The 19,526-nt window shown below is 45.6% G+C and overlaps 1 long non-coding RNA gene across 1 annotated transcript in view; it reads right to left on the reverse strand.

Annotated features, from left to right (window-relative positions):
- Positions 1–6,139, reverse strand: part of LOC128897904 (uncharacterized) — a 48,196-nt gene extending 42,057 nt beyond the window's left edge. Inside the window, exon 1 of the long non-coding RNA XR_008462633.1 lies at positions 6,049–6,139. This is a non-coding gene — a long non-coding RNA (uncharacterized LOC128897904). The remainder of the gene's footprint in view (positions 1–6,048) is intronic.
- Between the last annotated feature and the right edge of the window lie 13,387 nt (positions 6,140–19,526).

The following is a 19,526-nucleotide window of genomic DNA, read 5'->3' on the forward strand; positions in this document are numbered from 1 at the left end:
TGGTGTCAAAGGCCTTGCTGAGGTCCAGGTAGACTACATCCACAGCCTGCCCCACATCCACCAGGCGGGTCACCTGATCATAGAAGGAGATCAGGTTGGTTAGGCAGGACCTGCCCTTCCTAAATCCATGCTGTCTGGGCCTGATCCCTTGGCCATCCTCTAAGTGTTGTGTGATTGCACTCAGGATGACCTGTTCCATAATCTTTCCTGGCACTGAGGTCAGGCTGACAGGCCTGTAATTTCCTTGAAGGCAGGGCCATGTCAGTAAGTAGTAATGGCAGCGATTTGAACTTAATTGTTGTTCTGTCTCCTGATGTCATGCCTTTTCGTTGTCTTTCTGTGACTGTTTAGGTAGAGCCTTGTCACCTTGTCCAACCTTAATTTCCTTTCTTAATATAGTCACAAAACTGAGTTGTGATCTTTTAATTTATAATGTCCCTTCTGTCCACAATCAAAACAGGCTGGAAAACTTTCAAGACTCAGCAGCAGGGGGGTACAGTGGCGGGGGGGTAGCGGGCTGCTGTTGCTGTTAGGCCTAGTGTCTGCAGCTCCAAGGTTGCAGGAGGGCTTAGCAAAGTGCTGTTAATTAATGCTGAAGTTGCCTTAGGATCTTCTGCTAGTTGTTCTAAAGAATCTTTAATTTCCACGTTGTAAAGGAAGACATAGCAATTTCACTTACTTTCATTGCCATCCTGAGCTCTGTACTGACTCCCAATATTGCTTTCTCTTCTTGTGCTTTAAGCTCTCAAATGTGATCCACCAAAAGGGAAGCAAGCGCTGAGCTTCAGCGTTCCCTGTTGTGGCTGCGTCCTAAAGCATTACCGCCACCTGATCCCAAACTTCTTTTTGTAAACACATTTGATACAGCAAGATCAGGGATCTTCACTTGTACCTGTTTCAAGACTTCTTCCAGCACTTTATTTATTTTAGGACCCGCCACGAATTTGTGCCGCTATTACGACCCCTCACGCATTTAGACTAGCGTGAACACTGGAAAGGAGAACTGTCTCCAGAGGAGCGGCTCTCTATTGCTGGGCATTGTCAGTATTCCTGTCGGGGCAAACACTTTGATCTGCCCCGTGTTTTGTCGCTTTGTTTAGCGATTCCACCTCCTTCTTCCTCCATCTGTGCCACCAGCGGTTGTTCCACCTCAGCGTTAGAGTCTTTATCTACCTTAATGTCTGCTATTGTTTTGGTAATTGGAGCAGACATTCCTTTTACTGCACCTAAAGTTCAGGATCCCAAGAAAAACCTCTCCATACGAGAAGGCTCCTTAACGCCAGCGGCAGACGACTCCTTCCCCGTAACATCTGGAGCTGCCACTAACACTTGGGTGGCAGTCATAGCAACACACTGTTCTGCCTGCATTTCCTTCAGGCTGTTAATAATCACCCTCCAGGTGATTCCTAATCCTTCAGCAGTTTTCGCAGCATCTTTTTCCCCTGCTGTTGTTGTATCCCTGAGTTTATCTCCAACCTCTCACCACGCTTGTGGACTAAATAAAAGCGGGATTTCTTGCATGAATCCCTTATCTCGGGCCCAATGTATTAACTCATGGACCTTCTTCAAGTTACAGGGTTCACCTCTCTTAGAGAGAATACTCCCTAGTAACTGCACTGCTGCTTCCGTTTCCATTTCTATAGGTTTGCAGTGCCTACCTTAAGAGGGTGAGTCACAAGCTTGCTTCAGCTCCCACTGCAGTTGCCTGGCGGTAAGAAGAATCGTCGCTCAAAGCAACCAGCAGCACTTCAGTTTTCTCCCTGTTCGCAGGGTGCCATGTGCAATGGAGACTATGACAAACACCAATATGGTTAAAGCATAGCTCAACTTCATTCTGACATCTCTTGCTTTTATAGGCCTCTAAGGTTAAGCTTGTTTACACAGTGCTCTGCATAGCTAGTTTCTGTGATTAGCAACTCCTTCTTTCCAAGGTCAGACAGCTGCAGAGCAGCTTTTTTTCATCAGCTGACAGGTCTTCTTTTCTCAGCCCTCTGTGCTGCTCCCAGGGCGAGTTGCCCACAGCCCCAATTCCTACACTTCTTCCCAGGCCTGATAGTGTGGATTGTTCATTATTCCCATCAGGTATTCACATTCTGCCAAGAAATCCTCCGCAGTTCTTCACAGAAGTTCTTTCTGGGAAGAACTTTCTCCTCACCTCAAGCCTAAACCTCCCCTGGCACAGCTTGAGACTGTGTCATCTTGTTCTGGTGCTGGTTGCCTGGGAGAAGAGACCAACCCCCACCTGGCTACAACCTCCCTTCAGGTCTCCCCTGAGCCTCCTCTTCTCCAGACTAAGCAACTCCAGCCCCCTCAGCCTCTCCTCATAGGGCTGTGCTCCAAACCCCTCCCCAGCTTTGTTGCCCTTCTCTGGACACCTTCTAGCAACTCAACATCCTTCCTAAACTGAAGGGCCCAGAACTGGACACAGGACTCCAGGTGTGGCCTAATCAGTGCTGAGCACAGGGCAGAATGACTTCCCTGCTCCTGCTGGCCACACTATTCCTGATCCAGGCCAGGATGCCATTGGCCTTCTTGCCCCCCTGGGCACATTGCTGGCTCACATTCAGCTGCTGTCAACCACTACCCCTAGGTCCCCCTCTTCCTGGCTGCTCTCCAGCCACTCTGACCCCAACCTGTAGCACTGCCTGGGGCTGTTGTGGTCAAAGTGCAGCACCCAGCACTTGGACTTGTTAAATGTCACCGTGTTGGACTCTGCCCATCTGTCCAGACTGGCAAGGTCCCTCTGGAGAGCTCTCCTACCCTCTAACAGAGCAACATCTGCTTGCAGCTTGGTGTCATCTGTTTGTATGATTTGGGTTTTAGTTTGTTGCTTGCTTGCTTGCTTTTGTGTGTGTGTATTTGATTGATTAGTTTGTTTATTTTTGTAAAGAGAAATGTGAATGCACAGGTCAGTTACAAAGCAGAGAGACTACTGAGATACACCTCTGAGCCCAAATGCAGCAAGTGATGGTCTCCAAAAGAGGGCAGGCTTGGACTAAGGATGATTCACACAGACCATTACTGTTGTTTTCTGCCCCGTTTTACCAGGTGTTTCCAAGAGGCTTGATGTTTATATAGCGCCGTTCACCAAAACATCTGGGATATATGTCAAAACTGACAAGTTAGCCTCCTGCATGCTTCTTACTATTTCCCTTTTACAGATGTTATAAGGAATAGCATTCTGCACATGCATTTAGTCCAACATAAGTAGTATACAGTTAAGCACATGCTCCTTTTTAAACACACCATCAATTTTACAACACTTTTCATTGTTTCCGAGTTCACCAGGACTAAGAATATTGTGAGAGACAATCACATCGATTCTGGAAGTCTAGCTCAGCAAAAATAATAACTAAAAAAGCATTTCCCCCAAAGACCAAAGTTTCTTCTAGGCTTTTTTTAATTCACTATCAACTAGCTAGACTATTCCAGCACTAGTGCTTTTTCTTCTGAGCAGAGGCTTTACTACCTAAACAATTAGGGAGATAAAACTAGAACCAGATGAGAGTCTTCTGTACCTTTCCCTAAATCCTTAAAAAAGGCCACCTGAAAAACCTCAAAAATAGGGCTTAGTACCTTCTTTTTTGCAAGTGAGCAGATTGGAATCCAGAAGGTGGTAAAACATTCCACGAGTTCTCACTGCTTCCAACCCCTCCAGGCTTTAGGCCCATAATTTTGATACCAATACTTCCACCCAAAGAATCCACTAATTTATAGTGGTTCTCAGGCCCTGGAGAGACACCACATTTTGGGTAGTTACCCTCAGCACTCAGAGGGCAACCTGACTGGAAAGAACCCAAGTCCAATAGGCCATTTATCTCTACTTAGATCAATGCTGCAGGCCAAGCATCCAAGCAGCATCCAGAGCTCTGGGGACCAGAAACAGTGATGCTTGTATTGAGCTATGCAGATCAGCAGCACACTGGAGACACATGCAAGCTGTCATTCAGGAGCACCAAGCTATGGATAGAGAAACAGCTATGAGGATGGTACTATTTCAAATTTAAGTAATAAGATTTGGATTCATGCGTGTGAATGTCCTGCTAAGGCCCTTGGTCCATCTGCACACCGTCACACTCAGTACCTGTGATACCCATCTGCTCTTGCCTCACAGATGGCAAAGCCCACAGGCATGTTCACCTCAGACAGAAATACTAGAGTACAGTGAATTCAGTTCCTTCAACCAGAATCACCCCCACCCCCATCTTCAAGATGCACCTCATCTTCTCCCCCCCATCTCTCCCAAGTAGTCACATGAAGCCATCTTTGTTCATATTGGTGTCCAATTGGGTTGAAGTCCAATAAGTTTAACCCAAATGGACATCAGCAGTTTCACAACAGCAGTGAGAGTTTTGGGAGTAGACCACAAAAAAACCCAAACCAACAAACAACAACAACAAAACCCCCAAACAAACCAAAAACCTAAACAAAAAACCAAACCAACCAAACAAAAACCCCCATAGACAGAGATTTCTTAATGGAAATAAAGTGCAACTTCTAGAATGCAGAAGAAAGCAAACCAGGATACATTTTCTTGCTTCCCTCACTGAAATACTCAAAGATCCCCAAAACAAACACTCCAGCAATTTCTGCTGCTAACAGAAGAACACTATGGGAAACACCAAACAACTCAGATCAAAGTTGCTGCTCAGTGCACACTTGGAAAGTTCTGTGGCTGCAATGAGAATTTTACAGTTCGGCTACCCCATTGGTCTCCACAGCATTAATATTCTTGAGTACTTGTACAAGCCACAACAGCTAGCCCAGCCACCACTGAGGTTAGCAGAATGATTTTCACTGGTGTCAATGAATGTTTGATCAGGCTGTAGCACAGAGGCCATATATATGGCAAGGTCCTGGTCTTTTCCAATCTGATTGATTCTTTGATTATGTTTTTGGACAAAAGCATTGCAGCAGGCTCTTAAAATTCTCTTAACACCAATAAAGCAACAACATAACTCAAGAGGTCATGCAGAATTAACTAACCTAATCACAGCACTACAAACACCTTGATTTTTAGAGAAAAGTCAACATCACAAGTGTTTATGCAGACAGTGCACCTCTGCTTTTAAACATGCAAAACATATCAAAACTAGCCCTTCAATCAAGCAAACAAAAGAATTCAAGAACATTACTGTAATTTAGGTCTGATGGTTTGGGTCTCTGGAAAGAAAATGGAAGATGAAGATTTAGGGTGTGAGGCTCCTCTAAGGAGGCTGAGCCCACAGGTGGCAGTGATCAGTGTCATCCCTGGTGCAAGCACTCACCCAGTCAGGCCTCACCTTCACCAGTGAGAGGAAGGACCAGCCACCTGTATGCACACATTTTCACATATTAGTTTTGTACACTAGGGAGACATCTCCACAATTGGAAGCCTGCCTCATTCTGTAAGAGTCACAAAAGCAGGTTATAAATCTGAAGGCAGCAGGTAGAACCTGGAACATCCTTCTCCAGCAGAGCTTCTGCTAATCTAAAAAGGGGTAGCAGAAGACCTGAAAGCTGCTTCTCACCACTTCCCCCAAATGCATACAGTATCCCTAAAAGGTGGCTGTTCATGACTGCTAACAAGTAGAGGATTGGCCTTTAAACTAATTTCAAAAAAGATCTGGAGCAAAACCATCCAATCTAGAGCAACAGCAACGCTTCGTACAGCTAGCAGAACTGCACCCAACTCTTACCCACAGACAAATTGCTCTTTAAAACCAGGAAGGGAGGAGTCCCCCCACCGGCCTCTGCTGATACCCTCTTTTCCCACCCGTGCCTGCCAAGCTCAGAGTGGCAGGAGCACACCTGTGCACACAGGTACTGCCAAGCAGCTGGGACATAGACACAGTTCAGCAAAACCATTGTTTTTTTCCTCTTCTTGTCCCACCTCATCACTCATAACTGCAAATTATAAATAATTCTTCACCAATTAATGGAGGATTTTTTTTTTTTTTTTTTTTTTTAAATCAGAGCAACACTGCTGGGATTGCACAGGTGAAAATAGGTCAAATACACATTAAAGCACAAAAACCCACTCCTAACAGAGAGGCTCATATCACTCACCCCCGCGCTGTACTGAAGCTCTCCAAGGTTTCCTTGTCCCTTGCTCCCAGGGCCAGACAGCGATTTCCCTCCGACGGTCACTTCCCGTACTCTTAACCTGCCCCTAAGTCTATCCCTCCCTGCTTTGCCTTGCCCTGCCATGCCCTGCCCTGCGGCGGCCGGGGCGGGGCGTCTGGGGCGGAGCTCTCGCCGCTGCGGTGCCGCCCTATGCTGCGCCAGACCGGCCACGGCTGTCCAGGGGCTGGCAAGCGAGCTCGCAGGGAAACCGAGGCTGCTACTGCTGCACGGGGTGCGTGCTGTTCAGCGTCCCAGCAAAGCCAACTCCGTCTCCTTGGAGTTTTGCTTAGCTGTCACGCAACGGGGCCCTTCACCACTTTCAGACAGGGCTCGTTTGACCTGCTGAGCTTTGCAGCGTTGAGGTTGAAAGTAGTAGAATACCTTCTGGCAAAGTCTTCCTTTTGGCTGCACTGCCCGTTTCTTCGTCGCCTCTTCTTAGCTTTCCACTGCAGAAACAAAAACGAAAAGAAGGTGGGCTGGGTCAGGTTTGTTAAGCCTGTGTATAGGCAGGAGCTCGTCTTGGGCTCAGAATGGAAACTGAAGTCTGAAGTCACCAATGAATTGAAGAGCTGTGCAAACTCTTTGCAACAAATCTGACCTTGCAGCATTCTAAAAGCTCCCAGCTTTGAGTTCTAGAGAAAATTCTGGCTAGAGTGCTCCAAACGAAGCTGATAAACACCAAGCAAGTTTTGGTTAATCCCTTTGACTTGGCACAGCCAGCCTCCTTATGAGAATGCGATAAATACATGCTGTGAAATGTAGCCTTGACTAGTAGATGAAATAGCAAACACCTTGCTTTGTCAACATCGGTAATTCCTAACTCAGGTACCAATAAATTGTAAATGAGCTGCCAAAACCCATGGGAATTATGACATTATTATTTCTAATTGATAATTTGGGGCTTATTGTAGTAACTTCTTAAACTTTAAATTAGCTTTATGATACAACTCTTAAGAGTTAAGACATTTTTTACATGCTGTTCTCTTGAAACCAAACCAGCTGCAAATGCTGCATACTTTTACACTTAAAAGAGCTGAGACCATCACATTTCCTGTGGTTCCACATGAAACCCAACTCTTTGTGATGAGTGTGTCTACTGTTGTAAAATAGGGGTATGGGGCGCAGCCAGGCAACTCAACCAGTGAAGTGCAAGAGCTAATCAAAACTCAGAAAGACCTGAACCAATTAGGGAGGAGCTTGCATTTTCCTGTTCACTGATATACTGCTACACCTCATGATTTTATGAGCAAATTTTTCAACAATGTTTGGGGTGTGGTTTTGTTGTTGTTGTTGTTTTGTTTTGTTTTTGAGCTGCTGCTCCCAGAAGCCAGGCAACTACCCAGAAATTTCCACTTAAAAGAAAAAAATCTCATTCGAAAAAAAGAGAAGACATTTATCTATCATCAATACAGGAATAAATTCAGAAGTACAACCTAGGTACCCACAATGGCTCAGAAAGCATCAATCAGAGAAAGGCTAACTTTTCCCCTTGGTTTTATTATTTGGCTATATGTATGTGTTTGGAATATGTGTGTATGGTGAGGCAGCTGTCTTAAGACTATTTTGTATTACCTCTTGTGTGCAGTAAATAGAAACCAAGAGACTACAAACTCCTTGTGCCTCTCCCCAAAAGTTAGCATACAATGAGTATTAAAAATAATGTTTTCTGCAGGCCCTGTATTCGGAAACTTCCAAGTTTCAGCCATTATTCAAATTAACAATATTAGACTCCTGTCAATTAAAACCCAAGAGTTACCAACAATGAAGAGAAGTATTTGAAGTGGCTTGTGCTACTGCTATCTACAGAAAGTGTTTTCAGATTCAGCAGAAAACCAATGACAAGTTTCTTTCAGTTATCTGGATGGCATTCCTATAATTTCAGTGAGAGAATACCACAGAATTGAAAGCAGCTTATTTACAGGTCTTACTCATAAGTTATGAATTAAGAGAGTGGTAGGAGTTGGAAGGGACCTCTGAAGAACATCTAGTCCAACCCTGCTGCTAGAGAAGGATCACCTAGAGTAAATCACCTGGGAACATGTCCAGGTGAGTTTTGAATGCCTCCAGAGGAGATGCCACAACCTCTCTGGTCACCCTGTTCCAGTGTTCTGCCTCCCTCAAAGGGAAGAAGCTTTTCCATATGGCTATGTGGAACACCCTGTGTTCCAGTTTGTGTCCATTGCCCCCTGTCCTGTCACTGGACACCACTGAGAAGTCTGGCTCCATCTTCCTGACACTTGCCCTTTAGGTATTTATAAGCATCAAAGTCAAATCACTGACTTCCACAGAAATCCCAAATGGGTGAGGGGCCTGGGATTTCAGTGAAAGCTAATGGTCAGCTTTGCTGGAAAAAGAGGAATAAAGCTTCATTAGCTTCTTTTTGATTGGTCTAGTTCTCTAACTCTGTATATGTATGCCATACTTATAGCAAGCAACTTCACTTTTCTTGCTTTAATTTTCATATATGTAAAGTGGGCCCTCCTTGTGATCTTCTGCTGCTTTAGAAACAGAGGCTATGGAAGTGCAAGAAGACCCTGCACTCAATTCTACACTGTCAGGAAACTACCTGGATCTGAGATACTCTTTTCTCTGCTGCCTTGATTTAGACAGCCTTATACATAGGATTTGTTTTTTTAAAACACATTGCCACTGGCATGCCCGAAGAATACTGCTATCTTGATTGAGGTCAAGTAAATCATGAATACAGTCCTGACAAGAGGAACCCCAAAACAGATCCAGAAAGATCCCATCCCCACCTGAGGGTGCACCCAAAAGCCCCAGGGCTCCTCCTTCCCCCCCACCACTGCTAGGCTAGTCTCAGCTGGCCAGATCTGAGACTGCCCATCCCCCCGTGGCCTTGGGCCTAGCCAGGCCCATGGCCAGGAGATCTCTCCCCCAGTTACCAGGTGTCAGAGAGGGAAGGAAAGAGCAAGTGCCAGACCCTGCCACAAAATGTATAGTGGTGCAAGGGATTATGGTAGAAATACCTAATTTCCTGTGTCCACCCACTGGGCTGGACTTCTGGACACAGGAAACACCCCTGTAGCAGAGGGCACCCAGCCCAAACTACGACAACAGGTTTTCACATATCCAGCCTTATTATCAAATACTTATTGGGTTGTTTTGCTGTTAAGAACACAATGCAAAGAGAATGCAAACTGAGATAAGACTTAAGTAAAACAGAGAAAGGCATATGTGCCTGGGGACAGATGGGTAAATTATGCTCTAACAGCACTGGAATATTGGTAAGATTGTGCTTACTCTAAGCTGACATACCCTGTAGTAGATGACTCTTCACCTTTTCTCTGCTGGAAACATCCTCTTGCATGACTGAAATAATACTAAAAGTGTCTAGCCACATTCTCACTAGACAAAGTGCCTTTTTACTGGGGCAACCTCTGACATCTCTCCCTATCAGTGTAGATACTTCAGAAATCATGATACCTTAATTATAAAGACTGTATGGGCTTGCCAGTGCTTGGCTGTTCTACTGCTGGTAGGAGCTGTGTGTAGCTACATAGGATGGCACATCACAGAGGGAATGGCTTCTGTCCCAGAGGAAGAGACAGCCCTAATACAAAGCAACATGTCTGCTTAATATTGTTATATGGTAACTACCACATGCTAAATTATCCTAAGCACCTCCCTCCATGCTAATGAATCCATCTCTGAAACCTCTCTATGATAATTCATCACAGGTAAGCCCAAGTCATTGTGTAATCAAAGGACATGAGAAAAAAAATAGAGCACATTCCAAAATTATTTATTGTGTATAACTTTATTTGTAGAGATGAATGACCCTGAATGATGCCAGATATGTTGATGAGACAACATGAAGTCAAATGATGTCACTGTGGTGGGTTGAAGTTTCCCCCCCAGCATTAACTTTGCCAGACTGACTCAGTTAGAAGCAAATGAAGCTGTATTTACATACAAAATCTACACTCTACAATGGAATGCAATGAAGATGTATGAAATATCCAGGAGTTACAATATTACAGAGAGATTTACAATTGATAAACAGCACAAGGATACCCCTGCCCAAGGACCAGGGGAAGCTACTAGCTTCTCCCTCCCTGGCTCCCCTTACCCCCCTGTACAAAAGGGGCAAGAGAAAGGAGCAGAGAAGTTAGACTTAGCCAAGGCCAGCCAAAAGCACACAGGTTGTCTCTCCAGAGCAAAGCAAAAGCAGCCAAGATCAGAAGAGAAGAGAGAAGGGAAGAATTGTTATGGTACAGCTCCTCTTCTTCCAGATATTTACCCAATGAATTTGTTTAGAATAATCTTTTGTTTTCCTTTTTACACCCAATAGTGATTTATTTATATTTTTCTACTTTTCTGCTTGAAATCTGTAACTACATTTTAAAGGCATACCCTAAAACCACCACATTGAGGAAATCAGTTTTCTATAATTAGGCTACTGTCCATATAACAATAGCTGAAATCCTACATGTATGATTGATGTAGTGAGGAAAAGATAATAAAAAAACCCAAGCAAAAGTAGAGGCAAAAAGTGTACAATACATTGCCTTTTCTAAGAACATGTTTTCCTTATTTTTGTAATCCTGGAAAATCTTATTTTTCTGATACAGCTTCATTGATTTCATTGGAACTGCATCTGCTTCATATAATTTTGAGATCCTATCCAGGCCTCTGGATTAGCTATATGGAAAACAAAACTAATATATACATATGGTTGAAAAACCCTAATACACGTGTATGGAAAACTTCAGGGCTTCTAGGGTGCTTAGCTTAGTGCCATTATTGTGCATCATCTGAGCTCCTATGTGCAACCACAACACAAATGCCGCACACACTGGGCAAAACATCCTTCTATCCTGTCTTGATTAAAGCACAGAACATGCAAGAGAAGGCAAAAATGCAAGTAGCTCTAAACCATCAATTATTTAGATTCAGATATTCTGCTTGCTCTCTAACTAACTCTAATAACACGTTGCAATAAATTCGAGCAGTGCCAGGCCCACAGCCAGCTAATGTGACCAGGAAAAGCCTGGACAACCGAGACCTGCAGCTGTCTCATTGGCCAACCTGCCAAACAGAATAGTCTCTTCTGGGCTGGACTACTGTTGACAGTAGACTCCTATGCCTGAACATACAAAAAGGTCATCCACTTCTATAGAAAAAAAAGCTTGCAAAATCTGACTGTCTAGAAAAAATCGTCATCATCCGCTCATTTATTAATGCATTTTTGTCTGAGTCATCTAACTATAACCCAGGAAATTGATCTTACTGTAGAATACAAGTCAGGGGTTGGGGGTGATTGGGATAAGGAAAAAAAAGTTATTGGATCCTTACATCATAAACTTAATTTGTGAGCTATCTGTTATTTAGCATGTTTTATAGCCATTAATATTACAGTAGTTCATATTGTAGGGAGTAGAGCAACTCCATTCTCCATAAGTATGTGTACAAGCTGTAAAGATCACCTGAGTCTATGTGTATTAGAATAGAATAGAATAGAATAAACCAGGTTGGAAGACACCTTCAAGATCATCGTGTCCAACCTATCATCCAACACCACCTAATCAACTAAACCATGGAACCAAGCATCCTGGTCAAGCCTCGCCCTGAACACCCCAGCGACGGCGACCCCACCACCTCCTCAGGCAGCCCATTCCAGTGGGCAATCACTCTCTCTGTGTAAAACTTCCTCCTAACCTCCAGCCTAAACCTCCCCTGACGCAGCCTGAGACTGTGTCCTCTTGTTCTGGTACTGGTTGCCTGGGAGAAGAAACCAACTTCTGCCTCACTACAACCCCCCTTCAGGTAGTTGTAGAGAGCAATAAGGTCACCCCTGAGTCTCCTCCTCTCCAGGCTAAGCAACCCCAGCTCCCTCAATCTCTCCTCATAGGGCTCGTGCTCCAAGCCCCTCACCAACCTTGTCGCTCTTCTCTGGACACGCTCCAGCAAGTCAACCTCCTTCCTAAACTGAGGGGCCCAGAACTGGACACAGTACTCGAGGTGCGGCCTAACCAGTGCAGTGTACAGGGGCAGAATGACCTCCCTGCTCCTGCTGGCCACACTGTGTCTGATGCAGGCCAGGATGCCATTGGCCCTCCTGGCTGCCTGGGCACACTGCAGCCTCATGTTCAGCCTACCATCAACCAGCACCCCCAGGTCCCTTTCCACCTGACTGCTCTCCAGCCACTCTGACCCCAGCCTGTAGCTCTGCGTGGGGTTGTTGTGACTGAAATGGAACTGTGGCAGCCTTTTACTAAAGTTAATGAATTCTGCTGAATTTCTGATTGACAATGAAGATATAACAATTCCTTAAATGCTTACCAATGAGGTATTTTTTCAGTTAGAATAGAATAGAATAGACCAGGTTGGAAGGGACCTTCAAGATCATTGCATCCAACCTATCAACTAATCCAACCCACCTAATCAAACAAACCATGCAACCAAGCACCCTATCAAGTCTCCTGAACACCTCCAATGACGGTGACTCCACCACCTCCCCGGGCAGCCCATTCCAGTGGGCAATCACTCTCTCTGTGTACAACTTCTTCCTAACATCCAGCCTAAACCTCCCTTGGCACAGCCTGAGACTGTGTCCTCTTGTTCTGGTGCTGGGTGCCTGGGAGAAGAGACCAACATCTGTCTGTCTACAACCTCCCTTTCAGGTAGTTGTGGACAGCAATAAGGTCTCTCCTGATCCTCCTCTTCTCCAGGCTAAGCAACCCCAGCTCCCTCAGCCTCTCCTCATAGGGCTTGTGTTCCAAGCCCCTCACCAACTTTGTTGCCCTTCTCTGGACACGCTTCTAGGCTGGGGGACCCAGAACTGGACACAGTACTCGTGGTGTGGCCTAGCCAGTGCAGCGTATAGGGAAAGAGTGACCTCCCTGCTCCTGCTGGCCACAGTGTTCCTGATGCAGGCCAGGATGCCATTCACCCTCTTGGCTGCCTGGGCACACTGCAGGCTCATGTTCGGCCTGCCATCGACTAGCGCCACTAGGTCCCTCTCTGCCTGGCTGTTCTCCAGCCACTTTGACCCCAGCCTGTGGCACTGCATGGGGTTGTTGTGGCCAATGTGCAGAACCCGACACTTGGATGTGTTAAATCTCATGCCGTTGGACTCTGCCCATCTGCCCAGCCTGTCGAGGTCCCTCTGCAGAGCCTCTCTACCCTCCAGCAGATCAACTCCTGCCCCCAGCTTGGTGTCGTCTGCAAATTTACTGATGATGGACTCAATGTCCTCATCCAGATCATCAATAAAGATGTTAAAGAGCATGGGGCCCAGCACTGATCCTTGGGGCACAGCACTAGTGACTGGCAGCTGGATGTGGCACCATTCACCACCACTCTCTGGGCTCGGCCTCCAGCCAGTTCCTAACCCAGCTCAGTGTGCTCCCATCCAAGCCATGGACTGACAGCTTGGCCAGGAGTTTGCTGTGGGGGACGGTGTCAAAAACCTTGCTGAGGTCCAGGTAGAGTACATCCACAGGCCTCCCCACATCCACCAGGTGGGTTACCTGATCATAGAAGGAGATCAGTTTTTTTTTAAATTGAAAGGGTTAGTAGAAGGAAAAAGTAAGGAAGACATAAGAAAAATTATTGTAGAGGATTTTGAGGGAAGAGGAATTGAAATACACAATGGGAAATGGCAAACAAGCTAACTGAGAAAGTAGAGAAGAGACTCCAAATGAAATCTTAAAGTGGGTTAAGGAATCTGTGGGGCTCCTGAAGAATGTAACTGCTGCCAAGAAGATGTGACACCTGGCTGCTGGTTGCACCCAGTAGGCTAAGGAGGCAGAGTTAACATATACTGGTGGAGCCCAATCTTGATCCTAACCCTATTTTTGTATAAGGAGTCCAATCAAAATCAAAGACGATGTTCCCATGTGTGGATAAATTGTCTTCCAATATTAGTAATGATAGGTAGGTTGAAAGGCCATTATGGAGCTAAGATTATAACATCTGAAGTAAAGGTATGAGAACAGAACACTTATCTGCAATTGTTGAAAGGGAGCACAGTCAGCTCAGTCAGTGGAGACTCTTAATCTCAGGGTCGTGGGTTCCAGGCAGCAGTGTCCTTTTACTGTTGGATATGTTCCCAGCTACCTGAGAATTCAGCACACAGGTTTCCTTTGATAGGGACAGTCTTTCCTGATGTAACAGAAATACAAAAACCATTCCAAAAGCCCAGCAACTTGAGGATTGTACTGAGATTCCACAATCTCACTTAAGGGGGAGATTACAATTTGAAGAACCCTTGGATGTAAATATGCCTGTACCTTGTATCCAGCAATGTTGGGAGACAACTATAGGCAGGAATAAAGGGGAAATAGGACTGACCCTGGATGTAGGAACATAATTTTTATAGGGCAGTATTCAAAGTGTTCACAATTTATTAGTTAGGAAGAAGCAAATATGGGGAGCCTTGATCAGACCAGAAAGAAAGGACACATACCTAAAGGATGGCAGATACCTATTGGGTCAGGATGGTATTGGATATGTGGTAAAAATGCTTAGGATGGCAAGGAAGATGTGCTATAGGACTGGTCTATCCTCATATCTTCATAGTAAATCAGCCACAGGAATTACTCAGGAGCTTTGCAAGAAGAACCAAGAGGGGAGCAAATCCACAACCAACCAGGCATAGCAAGTTTCATAGTTATGCTAAGAGGTTTCTACTTTGGCTTGGGGTTAGTGAACTTGAAAAAGTGATAGTACATTTTTCTGCTACAGCTGAAATTATGATGAATACAAGCACAGATGCAATAAAAGCTCAAGAGCTTGAAGTCAAGAGTCTTTCAAAAGTATCTACTCAAAGTAGGTTAGCTTTGGATTTCTTACATGTTGTATGTGTAGTCATAAATGTAAGCTGTTGTAGTTATGTTAATCTGTAGTTATGTTAAGTGATTGTAGGTCACAATCAAATATTACATCAGATTTCTTTGGATGATACTTCTTGTGGATTTAAAGAAATATGGGATAAGTTACCTTCTTGGTTATCGAATATAAGTTGGTTTAAACATTTGTTTGTGATACCTGTTGGAATAATTGTAATACTGATCTGTGTAATTCTTTGTAATCGTTGTTTTAAAATGATAATACCTTTAGGTAAAATTGTTTATGCCAATAAGTTACAAGCAGATGGTTATGATCTGAAGGTGATCAAAACAGAGGAACTTAATTATGATCCAGTTAAGGTGGTTCTGAAATATCTGGAAATTTTAACACAAATGAATGGTGACAAAAAGAAAATGGGGGATTGTTATGAATATACTGGTGATTCTGTGATTTGTGTTAAAGGTAGGGAATTCAGAGTGCACTGGGACTGGGGGTCAGCAGCTTGCAGGAGCCTGTTTTGAGGACAAAAGGGGAGCTGCATATTTTACAGACTTAAACAGAGGCAGTGTGTTTGGCTAATTTGAGACACCAAGGTTGAGGAGAACAACTTTGTTTTCTTTAGATAAGAAGCCTGGACGACTGAGCATGTGTGCAAGTGGATGCTTTGACCCCTACCACACAGAATGTAGGGAGAAGGGATTTGATCACCTATTCTGAAGACTCATTACCATATGCCTGCCTTCTATTTAGCATAAGCTTGTTTATGTAGATGCTGTAACTATATAAGATGAAGAAGGCTTTTGTAAAGCTGCTGTGGGGTGAAGTTTTGTACCCTCGCATGCCCAACCGGTTGCTTTGCTTGCTTTTATTGCCTTTTATTACCTTTTTAAGATCTTTTAGTGCCAATAAAACTGTTACCAAAAACTTTTACCAGGAGTCATCTATAACGGAGAGGAAGCTAAAGTCATTTCTCATTGTACCCAAAGAAGTGGAGGCTGCTACTTCCATTTTCAAGTGATTATTTCTTTTCTGCTGTTTTGTTTTCCTCTTCTTTCTCCAAATTTGCTGTCACTTTGCAGGCAGAGCTAGTGTACAGCAGGAAGGTATACTATTGCTGTCATTTGTGCTGTTATTTTTATTGCCATATATGACAAAATTTTAATGTAATTTCCTTCTTTATATGATTCTTTCATAGCTTCAAGGATACAGTAGGGTATATAGCAGTTGCAATAACTGTGTATACTTAAGAGAGTGAGAAACATTCATGCCTGAGTAAGAAGTCTCTCTTCACAACCTACTTCAGTATCTGAAGACAATTAATAAAGCATAGTGCATCTCATATGGGCATCTACATTGGAGGCCAAATTTAGAGCAGGACGTTAATAATAAGGAATTAAGAGCAAGTGTGAAGAATTCCAAAGATGAGTGGGTTTGGTATTCAGACACTGAAAGTTCCTACATAATATTTAATAGATGGGAAGGTCAGCAAATGGAGTTGTATGTAGACAGTCATCAGCTGTTTCAGACCCCTCAGGTTAGATGACCTTCCAATACACTGTATCACAGTGGTGTTGATTGGATTAAAATGAAGAGTGCTGGCAAAATATTTCCTTGGATTGCAGTTTTTAGTCTGTCAAAGCAGTCAGGTAGTCTTTCTTAGACACGTGTGGCTGCCCACTACGGAGGGGTCATCCGACAGCTCAGGTGTGGTGGACAGCTGTTCTTTGCCTGCAGTCTCCACAGCTGCCACCCCAAATTCCCACTTGTGCCCCCTAGGGTCCTTGAAGCATCCCTCCTGCAGAAAGTCAATGCCAAGAATGCAAAATGCATCTGGACCAGTCACTATGTCGTGCTTTCCCCATTCATTCCCGGTCAGGCTTATCTCAGCATGCAGTACAGTCAGGTCTTGTGAGCCCCCTGTGACTCCCTGAATGCTTATGGGCTCAGCCCCTTTGTACGTCGATGGTATCAGAGTGCATTGGGCCCCTGTGTCCACCAGAGCTCGGTACTTCAGGGCTTCTGAAGTGCCAGGCCATTTCACATAGACATCCCAGTATACTCTGTTGTCCCTGGCCTCCACCTGGCTCGAGGTAGGGCACCTCTAATGCTGGTGGCGATGTCCACACTTGTCACAGGGTCTGTGTTACTAGGGGAAGGGTCTCTTGAGTGAGAGGGACCACTTCGGGAAACTGGGGCAGCCTGGATGAGTTATCCCCATGGTGCCCACCTTGCAGTCCCCGGACTCTGTTCCAGAGGGCAGAGGTGGATTGGCCATGCCAGGTGTCCATGTCCTCTCCATGGTCACAGAGGAACCTCCACAGAGACCCCCTTGACAGCCCCTGATTGGCTTGGGGTGATCTCCAAGAAGAAGGTTGCCTGTTTACAGTATCACAGTATCGCCAAGGTTGGAAGAGACCTCCAGGATCATCGAGTCCAACCTGTTCCAACAGACCTCCAACATGACTAGACCATGGCACCAAGTGCCACATCCAGTCTCCTCTTGAACACCTCCAGGGATGGTGACTCCACCACCTCCCCAGGCAGCCCATTCCAATGACGAACGACTCGCTCAGTGAAGAACTTTCTCCTCACCTCGAGCCTAAACTTCCCCTGGTGCAGCTTGAGACTGTGTCCCCTTGTTCTGGTGCTGGTTGCCTGGGAGAAGAGACCAACCCCTTCCTGGCTACAACCACCTTTCAGGTAGTTGTAGAGGGCAATGAGGTCACCCCTGAGCCTCCTCTTCTCCAGGCTAAACAATCCCAGCTCCCTCAGCCTCTCCTCATAGGGCTTGTGCTCAAGGCCTCTCCCCAGCCTTGTTGCCCTTCTCTGGACACATTCAAGTGTCTCGATGTCCTTCTTAAACTGAGGGGCCCAGAACTGGACACAGGACTCAAGGTGTGGCCTAACCAATGCAGAGTCCAGGGGCACAATGACCTCCCTGCTGCTGCTGGCCACACTATTCCTAATGCAGGCCAGGATGCCATTGGCCTTCTTGGCCACCTGGGCACACTGCTGGCTCATGTTTAGTTGGCTGTCAATCAGCACCCCCAGGTCCCTCTCTGTTGGGGAGCTCTCCAGCCACTCTGACCCCAGCCTGTAGCTCGGCATGGGGTTGTTGTGGAGGTTGTCCTTGCCCTTTTTCTTGCTGTTAATATATTTATAGAAGGACTTTTTGTTGTCCTTCACAGCAGAAGCCAGTTTAAGCTCCAAATGTGCTTTTGCCTCCCTAATTTTCTTCCTGCATGATTTGGCTACATCCTTAACCATTCCATGGGTTGCCTCACCTTTCTTCCGAAGGTGATACACCCTCTTTTTTTCCCTTAGTTCTATTAGAAGTTCATTAACCATCCAGGCTGGCCGTCTGCCCCGGCGGCTCATCTTCCAGCACACTGGCACAGCCTGTTCCTGCGCCTTCAACAATTCTTCCTTGAAGCAGGTCCAGCCCTCCTGGACCCCTTTATTTTTAAGGGCTTTTTCCCAAGGAACCCTCTGAATTAGTCCCTTGAGTAACCTTGAGTCTGCCCTCCGGAACTCCAGAGTGGAGGTCTTCTTGCTGCCCCTCTTAGTTTGACCAAATACTGAGAATTCAATTATCTCGTGGTCGCTGGCCCCTAAACAGCCTCCGACCTCCACATCACCCACCAGCCCTTCCCTGTTGGTGAAGAGGAGGTCAAGCATAGCCTTGTCCCTGGTAGGCTCTCGCAGCACCTGGGATAAGAAGCTGTCCTCCATGCACTCTAAGAACCTCCTGGACTGTCTCCTCTCTGCTGTGTTGAGATCCCAGCAGATGTCAGGCAGGTTGAAGTCGCCCATGAGGACAAGGTCAGGAGACCTTGAGACAGCCTTAAGCTGCCTATAGAATGCTTCATCAACATCTTCCTCCTGGTTGGGTGGTCTATAACAGACTCCAACCAGGATGTCTGCCCTACCGGTCTTCACGCTAATTCTTACCCACAAGCACTCAACCCGATCATCCCTAATCTCCATCTCAATGGCATCTACTGCCTCCCTGATGTACAGGGCCACCCCTCCACCCCTTCTTCCTTGCCTGTCTCTCCTGAAGAGCCTGTAGCAGTCAATTGCAGCACTCCAGTTATGTGAGTCATCCCACCACATCTCTGTGATGGCAACCACATCATAACTTTCCTGCTGCAACAAGGCTTCCAGCTCCTCTTGTTTGTTACCCATGCTTCGTGCATTAGTGTACATGCACTGCAGCTGGGCTGCTGGTTTGACCTCTGACTCTAGCTTATTGCCCCCAGACTCTTGCCTGAGGGGACTAGTTTCAGCCCCTTCAATTACCCTCCTCTTTTTTTTCAGGGAGCAGGTCCTGATGCCAGGGGTAGGCTGTTTAACCTTAGGCTGTTTAGCCTCAGGGAGAACCCCAGATGGTGTGTCCTGTGGCTTCAGGATCACCTCACCCTCGATCTCCAGTGCCCCATACCTGTTTTCCAAGAGCAGCTGGGAAGGTGAGGGGAGGCAAGGAGGTTTTAGTTTGTGTCTTTTGAGAGGAATCTGCGTCCATTCCCCTCTGCTTTTTGGATAACCAGCCCCTGCTGGGGGAGCCTGCAGAGCCTGCTTACTCTGATTCAACTCTTTCCTCCTCT

The sequence above is a fragment of the Dryobates pubescens genome, chromosome 16 (assembly GCF_014839835.1).
Source record: "Dryobates pubescens isolate bDryPub1 chromosome 16, bDryPub1.pri, whole genome shotgun sequence".
Taxonomy (NCBI): Eukaryota; Metazoa; Chordata; class Aves; order Piciformes; family Picidae; genus Dryobates; species Dryobates pubescens.